The 12,802-nt window shown below is 32.1% G+C and overlaps 1 long non-coding RNA gene across 1 annotated transcript; it reads left to right on the forward strand.

The window, feature by feature from the left end:
• The first annotated feature begins 547 nt into the window (after positions 1 to 547).
• LOC143648008 (uncharacterized) lies at positions 548 to 10,618 on the forward strand. Its single transcript, XR_013158310.1, has 3 exons — positions 548 to 634; positions 1,726 to 1,825; positions 10,344 to 10,618. It is a non-coding gene; the product is annotated as an uncharacterized LOC143648008 (long non-coding RNA).
• Positions 10,619 to 12,802: the final 2,184 nt, after the last annotated feature.

Consider the following 12,802-nt stretch of genomic DNA (forward strand, 5'->3'; position numbering starts at 1 on the left):
GCTGTTCACTGAATGAAAATGAGCTAACCCATTGAAAGCAAACTATAATAGTGAAAATTCTTATAAATAGATTATGTACAATTAAAGACATGTGTCCCAATCAATTTTAGGTTTAGGGAGATTTACAAATTCCTTATTGCACTGCAACCACAATATCATTCTATCCTATCCTACTTTGTTCTGGAATACCAAATTCTGATCATTTCCATTTTAAAAGTTCACTTTAAAAATGTGTCAATCTCTTGAATTGACCTGTTTAATTAAACTGATAGGTTGTGTCGGTATCCTCGGATAATGTTTACATAGATTTGCATAGCGTTATATAACTCCTTTCTCTCATGGAAATTTCTTATATAGTGTGCAGTAGTAGTTTTCAAGGGTAGGTGTTTAAGAGTAAATGAGTTAAACTACACAAATACACCTGCAACATGGAAAATACTCAACATTTGTTATATTCTCTGATCTAACTTCTAGTATTATCCGAGATTCTTTTCAGTTCCTGTATTTCTATTTCTTCATTACTTTCCCACAAATCTGTACATCCTTCAGGTCAGAGATTCTACAGATTCCTTTTATAACTGTCTTAGCACCATATTCATCAACCAAAAAACCTAATAACTGCTCTATCAAAAAGGTAAGTGATGAATTGTGAATTTATATCTGGATTTTATATGTATTCAAGTATTTTATACATACAAAAGAAAATGTTTAATGAACTTTCTAATAATTTCACAAGAAATACGGAAGCTTTTGATTTAAGTAGGTCTAAAAGATTTTGTTTTACTACTAGAATTTGAATGCCATCAATTTTTTAAATGACATTACATATTAATATTGCACTGCATATTGTGTTGATGAACTGATCAGCCATAGTATGATTTTCTGTCCTATATATAATGATAACGACATAAATTTCTGGTAAGTTAGCAACTATATAGTATACTTGGGATATGTTAATCATGTTTTCAAATATTTTTAAGAAAATACAATGGCATAATTTAGGGATATCAACCAAAAAAGCCATTTTCATTTTCATTAAGGATTACACCGTCAAAATTTGTATACAACATTAAATAAAAATATGAATTACAAAAATCACATTGAATTATACACTATCTACCATTCAGATTTTTAAAATAAATTATTGAGGAAATACTCTTTCTGATATTTAATATTTAAATAAAAAGACAAAATATTTAATGACATTGAAATCATGTTAATTTTATTATTTGTTTCATAGCTAGAAATCACAAGCATTTTATTAGCAATAATTTCTATGTCCTAGTACCTTCTTATCTTTTTATACTTCCAAATACAACGTAAATAGATGAACCAAAGGTTACAAGATATACCAATGAAAAAACATTTAAAGATTAAAATTCTTACTGTCTTTCCTATTTCAGTTTCCAAACTTGCTGCTTTTTATCATTTCACCTGATCACTATAGATTTAGGTCTGAATTTACAACCCACTAAATGCCAGATTGTAAAATTTTGATCATGTACTTCATGGGAAATGCTATGTCTGGTTGGCTGACAAGTTAGCATAGAAGATATTCTATTAAAAATAGGAGATATCAGTGAAATTATCCAAATAGGACTACAACTTGAAATAATATGAAATATTGCTTGAGTATATTAGTAATCTGAAATATTATAAATGACATGTGTAGAACTGAGAAAGCTATTTGCACCTTTTAAAGTGAAATTGCTCTATTTTTATAAGGTACATATTGGTGTAGAGAAAAATCTAGCTATTTTCCTACAACTGGATTTCAGAGTGTTGGATAAAGAAGATCCAATTTGTTGGGTGAATTAAAAAACAGGTTGGTTTCAATCTTTATATGTTTCTATACATGTTTCTTTGGTTATGCATTAAATTTATGTCCATACGGTTTTTGCTTTATGTATCTCTACTTAGTAAAAGTTAATATATGAGGGTGCAACGACCATCAAGAACAAATTATAATTTTAGTTTTTATACTGACTATCCAAAAATGCTTTGTCTGGAGAAATACAAATTCAGTCAAATATTTTAAAATTTCTTTTAAATTTTAAATGAATGACCAGAGTATTACCATAAGGATGATGATTACCTAGATAAGATATGTTGATTCTATTCCTACTGATTTGCAAAATTTGAATCTAAAAATAGTCTATGATACCAAATTTGGATCATTACCATTCTAAAGTAGTCGGAATTACCATTATTTTATTAATTTAAAAGTATAAATTGAATAAGGATATCAGCATTATGTCTTTTTCTAATGTGTTCACAAATAACTTTTACATGATTTTTGTTCAAATGAAAGCAGGTTCTAAGTTTATCAATAATTATAGCAATATTTATGCTCTTCTGTAACCTAAATTCTTATTTTTCATTTGCAAAAGTGAACAAGAAACATACTTTCTTCATTAATTAATCTTTGATCACTCATTAATCTTCATGATTTTATAAATATACAAGAATTTCTTATAAGACGTACATTATTTTTCAATTTGTAAAAAATCTTTGTGGCAGTAATAGGCCTACTTAAACAATTTCATCAATATTCTAGACATTATCCCTGCAGAAAAAAATACACATAAACGTATTTTACATTTTACTTGTTTCTGGAAATCCTTCAAATACTTGTAATGCTGTGTTCTATAAAAAATATTTTGAAATGATTCTGTCGTTCTTGCATTAGATCATTACTTTTAAAGAAAGATGCCCATTAGCATTTTATTCTATGTGGCTTTCACAGTGAAGAGAAATCATTGATGAAGATAGCACTCTATATTTAGAATGCTGGTTTTAATATTGTTCAGTCTTAGCCAGAAGGGAAGATGAGAAATTCTTTCAGTTATTCAGCCATAAATACAGATTGTGTAAAAGAAAAATCTGAAAGCCATTTTACCATCTCCAAACTGCAAAAGCAGGCCATGGCAACCAGTCTTTTTTAAAGAGGTTAGAAAAGATAAATTACTCTGTAAATTATGATTTAAAGCTATTTTGGTTTAACAGGAAATCAAGTTGCCCAAATGGTAGATTATATGATTGGTTCACTCATTATCTTCTCCTTTTATGTGTCTTCTAAGTGATATTGGATGTTGTTCTATTTTGGCTCATAAAGTGAATCTTGCACTCATCATGAGGCAGTCAAGAGGAGAGGTAGAAGTACCTCTGTGGGTGTGGACTGTGACAGAGAAAGGTAATTTGGGAGATAGTAACTCCCAAAGTTGTACTAGCAACTTCCCATTTCAAAGGCAGTTCCCTAATTACATCAAAAGAAACAGCATAATATGATTCGGGGATTGTTTGCTGGAAGCTCAGACAGAGTCTGGATGCTCAGCCCTCTTACTGATCCTGTAAGTTAATTGATGCCCAATGCAAAATGACTCTGTTTAACCTACCTCTGAAGTGGTCTATGTCCTACAACTTCCTCTCCATCAATGCACCCATCAAGGTTATTTTTGGTGGTGTTGTTTTCTGGTGCTGCTCATTCATTGCTGCACAAATGTTTTCAGTGCATTATATAGATTCTTATTATTTTTGTCTCTTCATCCTTGCTTATCTCTTCTCATTTGGAATCTACTCTAGAAACAGTTCACTGTTACCCTCTCAACCAGTGCACTTATTTCCTGCTCCCGAATGTCCCACATTTGGCAAATGAGAAAATTCAATCTTTTGGCAAAAGTGATTAGTTCAAGCAGTGGATATCAATCTCAACAATATTCCATTCTTCACTGGTATTGTTATATTGATACTGAATGCTTTTATTGCTTCACAATGTAGAGTATGCATATTAATAGGTGAGAGAGCAAGGGAGAAAATGTGGCAGGGTAATTAGACTAAAAGTCATCAGAAAAGATACTCTCAAGGTGAGAGGAGAAACTCAGCACTATTCCTGAGGCCCAGTAATCACAAAGCTTCTTTCTGTTCTATGAGATTTCCATAAAGCTATCAAAATTTATTCATGGTTCAGATAGAATTATTTCTGTTTCAATAGTAAAAGGAGCTATGTGCCTTGAATGAGAGCCTGCTGTTCTTTTGCATGGTATTTTAGAATAAAAACTATCTTTCCATCTTTCAGTTCCTTATAATCCTTTTAAATGATCAGAATCAGTAATAAAATCAGTAATAAAAATAGTTTCTGATTGCTACTTAGGAAATGGTGGCATTGTTTTGACTAAGAAATATTATTCTCCTTATATAATTTTATAATGAAAATCTTCATGGAGAAGAAATGAAAAATCAGGCTGATAGATATTTAAAAATATATCTCTTCCATTCAAAATAATTATTTAAATATCAAGTACCAGAAACTGATAAATATATATAAAGATTCTGATGCAATTTGTTTAAACTGAGTTTTTATTCTGTATTTATTATGCATAGATGTATTTATTATACACATACACAGATACACACACATATATCCTATTGGTTCTATTTCTCTGGAGAATGCTCACTGATACATGTGTTGTTTCCTCAATTTCATTGATAACCTGATTTGCTAGATGTAGTGACTCCTCATTATCCCAGAATCATTTTCATCTTCTCATTGATATTTTCCTATTCCTTCACATGCATCTCTGTGTCACAGACAGTACCATTCACGGCCATAACATTTGCTAACCCCAGTCACTGGGGATGTAGATATCTCTCAGTGCATCCCAAACCCCTTACTTTTCAGAGTTTCCTCCTTCTCAAGAATCTGCTATTAGTACTTTATGCAGCTAGACACTCAATCTTGGCATGATGGTTCCAAAAACAGATATTGAGATTTTTAATTAAATCCATTCACGAGATTCTCCAAGGTCATGAAGACGGTCATGAAGAAAAGAAATTCTCAAGTTCAGAGGGGGAAAGATCCTCTTTGGATGAGTCAAGGAAGTCTCAGGGCTTCTATTCTCAGTTCCCGGGATGGTAGGGCTGAAGAGCCTCAGATTCCTGGCCTGGGGTCACCAATGGCTACTCCACTCCTGCATAGCTATAGACTATCAATAACCTTCCCTGATTGTCTGTGAGATTTCTGGCTGGACTGCAGACACCCTTTAAATGTGATTCCAACCAGAAAGCAAATGCTCACCTGGAGCCCAGGTCTCTTCTTGTGTCAGGGAGGCAGAAATGATGCTGGGTTTTGAAAGAGAAGTAGATTCTGTAGACAGAGGTGCATTCAACCCATACTCTGCCTAGACTCTCATGCTAATAATATTGCATTTTGCTCTGGATCTGTGAGCAGGGTAGAGGAGGGGGACTTGGGTAAAAAAAGGGAAGAGAGAATTTTCTCCTCATTTTCTGGGTGATTGGCCTATCATAGACCAATGAATGAATGAATAAAAGATATGTTAAATATTTTGTGAGTTTGCCGGGGAAGCAGAAGACTCTGTTCTCATTACTATAGTGATTCAGTGTGTGATCTCTAGAGTTAGGATACCTAGGGTCAAAACTTAACTCCACGACTTTTTAACTTTGTGACCATGGGCAAGTAACTTTTCCAAGTCTCCATTTCCTTAATTTCAAAATGGGATGAAAATGCTTCTTCCATGTGGTAGTATGAAGACAAATAAAGCAGTCACTGGAAACTGATCAGCACAGTGAGCTCTCAGTCATTAAGACACTTATGTTAGCTCTGAGTCCCTGGGCAAATATACTCTAGCCTTCAAAGGACTAATCCAACTGATTTGCAAATGAGTGTTGGGAGCCCAGCTGGTTTGGAAGTTGGAGAGTATCTTTACAGGGGATAATATGTCTTGGCATTCTTTGAATAAGAGTAGAAAAACAAAGCAAAACAAAACAGGGTAAGTTTTTTTCCAAAGCTTTGGTGTTGAAAGACTGGTTGTTCTTTAGGACAAAGTAAGTGAACATTTGTAAAGGGGAGGACATGAGCTCTTTGTTTAAAAAAGTCCATTCAGTGACAATGGTTCGGTTGGACAGAGTGAAGAACTTGTTCATCAGAGAACTCAAATGCTGGACTAGGCTGGTGAGAAGAGGTCTGGGCCTTCCTTGGCATCATATATTTTAGATAAAATCTGTCCTGAATGGCTTCATCATTAAACTTCCCAAAGGCAAATAGTTCAGTGAAGTCATTGGTCACTACTTTCCAGCCTTGGTTGACGGCTCAAACTAGATATTCCCTCCACAAGTGTTTCACTTTTCTGCTCTGAGTCTTTTGCTTGTTGTCATTCTTACCACATGGAAGATTGTTCTCTCCATGTGACATTAGTCTCATCCAACACAACCAGTTGTCAATGCCCAGAACAAATGCTGCTCTTTCACAAAGTCTTCCCTACCCACCAAATCAAAAACATATTTTTCCTTTCTCTAAATTCTGGAAGTCTCACTGGGATTATTCTTTTGACTCTGTCACAAATTACCTTGATTGGAAGATGTTTAAATACTTATTGCATACTCCCTTAAGGGAGTCCTTCATTGTGTCAAATGTAATTAAAACTGAGTTTTTAAATGAAATAAAAACTGTAAATATTAATATAGCAATTCCTTATGATTCCCAAATTTGCATCATCAGCATATCATCACGAAATATATAGCTTGTTTCCCAACTAACTTTATCAAGCAGATAACCACATGAAAGGACATAGGAAATCAGAAGATTGAACATGCATCAACATATTTGGGAATTTTCTTCATATTTCTATATTTCTCTCTTTTCTCTCATTCAATTAATGACAAATATGATAGACTTCCTTACTGTATATTTCTCAGAGTATTGCCCCAAATTTTTCACCACATTCACTCTTTTAAACATCGCCATGCTTTTTCAACAGCATTCTTTTTATATATATATATATATATATATATATATATATGCTATATGGCAAGGGGGGGGTTCACATTTCATTCTTTTACCATTGAGTTTCTGGTTATTATAGCACCATTTGTTGAATTTTTGTTTTGTTTTGTTGTTGTTATTATTTGTTTGCTTGTTTGTTTATTTTTTGGGAAGTACATGAGTCTGGAATTGAAACTGGGTTTCCAGCATGGCAGGCGAGAAATCCACCACTGAACTACCTTTGCACCCCCTCAGCAGCATTCTAACTCTCACTGCAGCCAGCTTTCATCATCAACCACACCATCATATTTATCCTTTTAAAATTAAGAACCAAATATATGTATATGCTTATATAATACATTTACAGTTGCATATATTCATGCGTGTGTACTATGTCCCTTCAATTTTTCTACTCAGCCTATAGTTACAATGCAAAGCTTACCTTAACATGTCATGCAAAACCCTTCAGGACTCAATATCTGCTTTCTCCATATTGAATATTATATATATGCAATATGCACTTTCTGCACATTCATTATTTTGTATATAATTTTCTCCCTTTATTAATATCCTCTTCAACCAATACAACTTCAGAAATACTTATACACATTAAAATTCAACTATTTCCTTTTCTGTATTCCTGACCCTTCACTCTCTTCCCAAACAATTTCACTATTTTTTCTGTTTTCTCTCTATTCCCAGAACACCACCTACATATTTAAGTGCATGTAAAGTTATATTGTAAAATTTAGGAAACTGCGGGGAATGTTAAAGTACAAGTTGTTATCTTCCAACTACATGATAAATACAGGGACAGTAATTTTTAATTCACTTATTTTGCTGCACTATTAAATTTGTCTCAGAAAGGAGATTTCATTAGTGAAAGAAACAGAAAACATTTACACAGGAATCACTGATTGTTCAATGATGAACTTCTTGGCATAAAATTGAAGCAGGAAAGTCTTTCAGTGAAAACCAATGTGCTTTCTATCCACCTCCGGGCTTCATTATGTTATGAATTGCATGTGATATAAGTTTTAGCCCCTTATTTTATTCAGTAGCTACACTGAACAATCCCTCATTACTAACGCATCTTTTTGGTATTCTAAAGAGTGTAGGTTCTATTATCTTAGTAAATATTAGTACTAATCATACAATTAAGTGTTTAAATACAATAGGTTGCTTGCTATTGCATCCGACTTCTTTTCAAACATGAAAAAAAGAAATGAAAGTGGAAACTGTCAAGAAACTACAGAAATGTAGGATAAGTACTATATGTGAACAAATATAATGCAATGTTCCTTTGTTTCTCTACACACACATACACAGAAAGGCAAATCTTGGGAATCTATACCAATGTAACCCTCTGTTCTAACCTGGAATTTAAAAAAGACACAATTATTTGATGTGACTATACTGCCATCAATTTACAATGGGCAGAGAGAGAGAAAAAACCAAAATATTGAATAAAATACAATTAAGTATACTATTAATTAATTTACTATAATTATAAATTATAATTCAGATACATCAGTATATTAGAACTATTCCCATATGTTGTCTGATATTAAATTTCAGTTTGAATTTTTAATCCAATGAACAATCAGTTTGGGCATTGTCTCCATTTCTAGCATGGGCACAGAAAAGAGCATTTTACATGAAATTTGCCAAATTAATAATGATTCACAAGATTGTAAACATATTAACAGTTGTCAGAAGCATTGTATATAGTCTCTCGTACTGCTATACTTTATCCTTAGACAATAACGCATTCTGCATTTGCTATTCTCAGTAGTAATGATTTGAGACACCACATTTGCTTATCTACAAGTACAGGTGTACACACACATACAATTTAAAAGGTCAAAGTGTAAGCCAGTTACTTCATTAAAGGCTATCTACTTACTGGGCACAATGGGTTTTGGAAAACAAGCTTTTCTTCAAAAATATTGCAGAGAAAAATGGAGTCAATCTAAATGTCCAGGAATGCTGTGTAATTTATGTTATGATACTTTTAAAATGATCTATAGAAGGTTATGCACTATAAGGAGAATTTAGGAGTAAGCCATTTATAGGTGTAGGCAGAGCTTTTAGAAAATTGTGGTAAAGCTGTATTACCAGAAAGAGGCCAACAGTTTAAATCACCTTAACATTTGCTAACATCTTATGTGGGTACAGATATCAAGGCTGGGCTTGTCGTTATAGGTTCAGAGTTTTTCTGGGATTTGACTAAAATAAAATATCTTTTAAAAAATTGGATGCATATAAAAGTATTTGGTCACAAAATATAGAAGCATTTAGAATGCAAACATATGTCAAATTGTACAGATAATCAAACCAATATAGATTGGTACTTATTTTCTTTATGGTTTTATTGTAAACATAATTTGCTGTCTATTAGAATGATTAATAATTAAAACGTGCAATTATTAATTATGGTGATGACTAACATTTATTTAAAGAGCATTAGTCATGTTGCAAGACTTAAGCTATACATTTTATATTCATTTTATTTAATAATGAAAATCACTCTATGAGGTATATACCATTAGTATTATAGATATTAGGAGACAGGACAAGAAAGGGCAAACAATTTCCCTATAACTATCAGTAAGTGTGCTGGAGACCCAGGTTCTATTCACGGTGACTGTCCATGCAAAAAAAAAAAAAAAAATTATCAGTAAGTGAATAAAGTGGGATACAAAACTAGGTCTATTTCATTCCAGGGTCAGAGACCTAAAGCCATAGGCTAATTCCTCATATGATGTTATTCATAATCAATGGTTTCTAAAGTCATTTAGCATCATGAGTTCATTTAAATGGTCAGTTCATTTTAATATATTTGGAAATATGCCACTATCATTCTCATTTTCAATTGTGCTAGAATATTATTCTACCAAATTTACTACCAATGTTCCCCAAACTTTGCCAAATTATAACTTATTATATCAGTACCTTGTATTTTCAAGATTTTAAAATTTTAATTCATTCTTATAGAAGGCCTATACACACTATTTTCTTCTAAATATTCTCTGAATACACACATATACACACATATACCATTACAGGCAAAATTCTATGCAAATTTGATCTCTTATTTCGGATGAAATATTCTTTTTACCAAACTTTACTAATGATTGATTTGAATGCCACTACTATGAGAAGGTCAATCTTTGGGGGAACAATCTTAGCTCCTTCACTTGCTAATTGTGCAAACTAGGTAAAGTTATTCAACTCTCTGAACCTCAGTTCCTCCATGCATAAAAGTGAAGATGATAAAAATGGCCACCTCAGAGAGTTTTTGTGGGGTTCAACCAAGTTCATATTTGTAAAACTCTGAGACCAGTGCCCTGCACTGTTTGGTAGAATTACTCATTTAAAAAACAAACAAACAAACAAAAACAAAAAACAACAGTTTCACAAATATATTGCAAAAGCAAATTCTATTCTCTGAGATTTAGTTTGTAATTAATTTATTATGCTAAGTGATTTTACACACATAGTTTTCTGGCTCTTTCATCTAAGATTTTTTTTTTTTTTTTTTTTTACTTCTTGTTCCATTCAGTTTACTATGCTTACTCAGTCAACCTTTTAAGCCAACTCCAATTCCAAGCAGAGATTCAGCCATCCATTATGTTAGCTCTGTTATTTAGGATCACCGGTTAATGGATTTCTGATGCAGCTGCAAGTTTTTGTGTAACTGAGATATCACTTTGACAGATGAAGTCACAAGAGCTTTAACTGCGGTTTTTCAAGACTGATGAAAGCTTACTTACATGGGTTCTGCTGGCACATGTCAGCAGCAAAGCATGTTGCATAGAAGCCTATATTATTCTATGTAGACGCATATTATTGTTCTCTTAAATTTTCATTTCAAGGTTTTTGTCAAATTTTGCGAATCAGTAAAAGAAATATCTTGTTAAACAATATTTAATGTCTTTAAACTGTCTTTGTAGTAATTTTCATTAATTTTGGATTAAATGTAGTTTTGGATTAAGTGTAAAGGTATTTTTCCCCAAATCCTGCTATTTCATTTACATTGTTATATTTTCTGAGTGAGAGGTAATGAAACAAGGGTGAAGAAATAGAAAAGTAAAAGAAAGTTCTTTTATTATTTTCTTTCTACTACTCCTACAATACTATCTATGTTTTATTAAGATTTGTGAACCTGTCATCAAGGGTTCTCGACCAAGATGGGGAAGAGAGAAAGAAGACAAAATAAAGTTTCAGTGGCTGAGAGATGTCAAATAGAGTGGAGAGGTTATCCGGGAGGTTATTCTTATGCATTATGTAGAGACCCCCTTTTTAGTTTATGGTGTACAGGAGTGGCTAGAGGGAAGTATCTGAAACTGTAGAGTTGTGTTCCAGCAACCACGTTTCTTGAAGATGATTGTATAATGATACAGCTTTTACAAGGTGATTGTGTGATTGTGAAGACCTCGTGCTTGATGCTCCTTTTATCTAGGGTATAGGCAGATGTGCAAAAAATATGAATAAAAAATGAACAAATAATAGAGGAACAAAAGTTAAAATAAATTGAGTAGATTGAAATATTAGTGGTCAATTAGAGGAAGGGGTAAGGGGTATGGTATGCATGAGGTTTTTCTTTTTTCTTTTTTCTTTTGATGTATTGATGCAAATGTTCAAAAAATGATCATGATGATGATACATAATTATGTGATGATATTGTGAGCCATTGATCGTACATCATGTATAGAATATTTGTATGTAAAGAATGTTTTTATGTTTGCTTATTAAGGTTTTACAATAAAAATATTTTTTAAAAAGATACTTTGTGAACTGTTTAGAAAACTTGAACATTCATGTTTTCTGAATTTTTAGACTATTTCCTTCATTGAGAAAAAAAGGAAAAAAAAATTGGAAAATTCCTTTGCGAGGTTTTTCATCTTGCCTCTAATAGCCGAAATATCAAGTTTTGAGTACATCTGAGATAACTTGGACACATTTTTGTGTACATTGAAAAGATGAATCATGGATGTAAACATATTATTAATTATTCTATTATTCTGATCTTGGATTCTAGAGGCATTTGTTAAATCAAATAACATATCACTTTAGATAAGTGGACCAGAAGTAAAAGAGAAATCACATATGATTCATTGAGAACAAAACATTTTGAAAACATGATGCTCAGAAAGGAGCTCATACAAGGTGAAAAAGCATTTATAACTGGAATAGAATTCTGAGCAGATTTTGTGTTTAAATGAGATACTTTGGCCCATCAATAACAGAGACTAATATAACCCTATGATTTCTAAACTTATTTCCTCAACAAATACACTTGGAATATTTGTTGTAAATAACAGATTCTTGTGGAGATATTAATTCCATCTGCAAGTTTACCCAGGAATCTGTGTTTTTCATAGGGATTGGTATGTTTCTTAAAGATTAAAAAATTAAATTGGAATAATTTATCAAGATTGTTTTGTGTTTTATATAAAAGCATATATGGGTACACTGTTAGATACTAGCAGTGTTCAAAAGAAAAAAATAATATAGTCCCTAATGTATATGTATATTTATGTTATATATACATAAGAGATGTATATGTATGTTATATGTATGCTATATGTGCATATTAACAAATGGAATTTCAAATAAAAATGAACCACAATTTATGGTATTCAACTATCACTGATAAATATATTGCACTAAGAAGTAAATAATTCAGATAAATTAATAATTCATTATAAATAGGTGGCTAAATGATCACAGAGTGAAGGAATAAAGGCTCAATTCTGGCTTGAAGTTTTCAATTAGTCAGAATGACTGAAAATCTGAGAGGGAGGAAAGTGATGCATTAAATGGAGAGAATTGCATTAAAGAAAACAAAGGGGTGAGGATAGAATGCACTTTTAGCAGAGAGTAGGTAGATCTTATTGCAGCAGTTTCCTTATATTAAGAAATAAAAGATAAGAAAATAAAGAGAGTTTTAGGATACACTCATACATTGGGTGTGCATTAATTGCTTACTATCAAAGAACAACAGATAAAAAAGGAAAA

This window comes from Tamandua tetradactyla, chromosome 10, assembly GCF_023851605.1.
Source record: "Tamandua tetradactyla isolate mTamTet1 chromosome 10, mTamTet1.pri, whole genome shotgun sequence".
In the NCBI taxonomy this organism is placed as follows: domain Eukaryota; kingdom Metazoa; phylum Chordata; class Mammalia; order Pilosa; family Myrmecophagidae; genus Tamandua; species Tamandua tetradactyla.